Genomic DNA, 3,081 nt, shown 5'->3' with positions numbered 1-3,081 from the left:
TAACGATCTCTTCCAGAATATGAGACACCCCATGTAAATATTCACTATAGCATAATGACTGTGATGAAATTGTTTTGCTTTTGCTAAATTAAAATCCATTAAACATTTACTAGCCAATTTATTTTATTTCACTAAAGGTCCTGGCAAAAAGAATGAGACTCAATATGACTGACAAAAATATGACCATCTCTTTGTCTAATTAACAATTGTATGTGAAGAAATAATTACAAAACCATAGAATTTTTGTTCTGATAATATTCACTGTATCAACAATTGGAGGTGCATTAACTATGTAAATTATATATGTTTATACATAAAACCATATATATAGTTTTAGACTATAGACTGAGGGCAATTATTAGTACTTGCTCAACAGCTTTAAATTTGGCCTGTAGTGCTAAAAATGATGAACACTCAACTATCTTAAAGATTTCCATTTGGTTCAAAACCAGCCCTTTCTCTGGAAGATCCATCAGTAAATATTACAAGAGCATCAGAAATTGGTTGACTAACAAAAACTTTAGGGAATACAAATGAATTCTTATTTGCAAAATATAATAATTTACCTTTTGGATATTGATGAGTAATTTGACCAGGGTAATTGGCCAATGCAATTATCCATTTTGTACCATATTGATATAGCCAATATAACTTGTAAAGTATAATAAGGGATAATAATTTTATAAGGTCTTATATTAAACATTGCAATGACTCCTACCTAGACTCACCAATTGAAACACAGTCTGTGGAAAAATCCATAAAACCTTTTTTGGGGAGTTTGACAAATGTATAGAGCTGCACTTTTTACAAACTTTTGACATAAGGTGGCACTGTGAATTATTCCTTGGGGGAGTACACGGAAACGGCATCTAGTAAATTAACAAATGGAGTTAGGACTATCCAATTATAAGTCATAAGACCTATATAAGGTGTAGGTCTTGCAGTTTTAAACATGGCTTAATTTAAATAACATTTTGATATAGAACAGACAGTGTGAAAAACAGGGGGCCAACAGCTCCCATGATGAAGGCCCCAAGCCATACCTCCCTGAGTACCTACGGAGAATAACAAGGAAGGTGAACAAAGTAAAATAATAAGGAAGTACAAAACAAAAATAAAGGATAATGGTGAAATCCTTTGCAGATAAGGACAAGTTCCTCTTTATGCTAATCCCAGTAGGGAGGGATTCAGTTGATACAAACCAAGAACAATGTTGACTCCTAGGGAAGGCCTTAGTGCCAAAAGGTGACCTTCAGCTTGTATTAAGCCTCCCTCGTTTCAAGCAAAACTACTTACATTTTAACTCTTAAACAAAAAATGCACAAAACTTACTACCAGTTATTCTGCCTTTTCCCTTGAACTCCATACTATGTCAAAACTTTCAATTCCATCCTCAAAATGATATACCACCTAAAATGCCATAGTTTAATAACTGTGATTTTAAATACTGAATAATCATGGGAAGGTAAAATGTTTATACTAAACATTATATGAAAAAGGAATTGAAGGAACCACAGATATATAAGTTAGGATTTTCCTTGTGTTAGATCCTAGAAAATAAGCTGTTTGTTCGTTGCAGATAGGAGACAACAAGGGACTCCCACAGGAGTGTTGCTTCCTGAGCTGGAGTTCACCTTGAGGCATCAAGGCAATTCCCAAGAACATACCAAATTCTTTCATTTGAGAACCCCTCCTTCTTGAGCCAGGCAGAAGGTTTTCAATAGAAAGAGCGTGGCCTCATCAGCATTGAATTCTCTCTGTGATTTACTTCCTGATAATTCTTAATAGAGATGCAGAGAAGCTTGGCTAGGGGTTTTCAGTCAAGAACTTCTGGCCCCCTGTTTCATGCTCTGTGCTCTATCTCGTTCCTGGGTGTTTGTCCCATTATTAATAACTATAAAATTATTCCATTCTTTGGGACCTTCTGTTTGCAACGCATAATAATAACAATAGTAATATCAATATTGTCTTCAGATCTTCCTTAAAGCCAAAAAAAAGAATAGCACATAATTTGCTTTCTAGTACTGATTTATAAAGATATGATTCAATATTGAATTTGTTATTACTCCAATATTCTATTTTTTCCATAATTAGAAACATCTATAAAAACATTAGAACCTTTATGATACATATAGGTAAAGGCAAAAAAGTATGTTTCTGAAGAACTGAAAAGAGCCTCTTAGAAGGAAAGTGATCATCAAACTGTGTAACTTTGACTTATACAACTGGGTTCAACACAGGCAAGCATTAATTAAGGGACTAAAGTGGAGAGTTTTTATTTTTACTCCTACAGGTTTTCATTTAAAGTAGAGCAATTAACACAGACAGACGCAACTCACATTGACTTGTAGTGCCAGCCACTGGCATGTATATTTTATAATACTGGCTGAAAGATATGGAAACTTCTGCCTAAGCACGTAGATACCAGATAGAATGCATGGGTATATGAAGGTGTTAAGAGGATACGAAGAGCTGATTTTTCAAAGATCTCTTGAGACAAAAAGTCTCTTTTGAAAAAAAAAAGTCTCTTTTGGCGCCGTGAGACATTTGAAACACCCTCTCTTAGCATTTTCTCACCTATGAGATTTGACATTCTTATAGATATTAACTTTATATCTGTCTCTACTAATTCTTGTTTTTTACTGAAACCTTTAAACTGTGTGAGCTCATCAGTATTATAACTTTGAACACAAGACAAAAAGACAACAAACATGACAGACAAAAGACAAAACAACACAAACATTGAGGCCTCTTATAACACCTTTCTCATTATTTCCAACTGTTCCTCATATTTTTGTGTTAACATATTTCCCTTCTTATTCTTACCCATATTTTAGACTTTTCTGAGTTTTAATGCTTTTCCTATTAATAACAAAGGAGAATTTCAAAGGGAGTTGTAGGTTCTATATCAGCTTTTCTACTAAAAGTGCAAGACTTTAGAATTCAGCATCTGACAAAGCAGGGATAGATATAAAAGCTCCAAATTGTTTTAATAAATTTCTTTCCCATAAATTAGCACTAATGTATAGCACATAAAATTGCATTTGAGCCTTTTGGTCATCAGGTTCTGCACAATCATAA

The sequence above is a fragment of the Elephantulus edwardii genome, unplaced genomic scaffold (genome assembly GCF_000299155.1).
Source record: "Elephantulus edwardii isolate Elephantulus edwardi_28Jun2011 unplaced genomic scaffold, EleEdw1.0 scaffold00311, whole genome shotgun sequence".
NCBI classification, from domain to species: domain Eukaryota; kingdom Metazoa; phylum Chordata; class Mammalia; order Macroscelidea; family Macroscelididae; genus Elephantulus; species Elephantulus edwardii.
Note: the sequence above shows the minus strand (reverse complement) of the source record.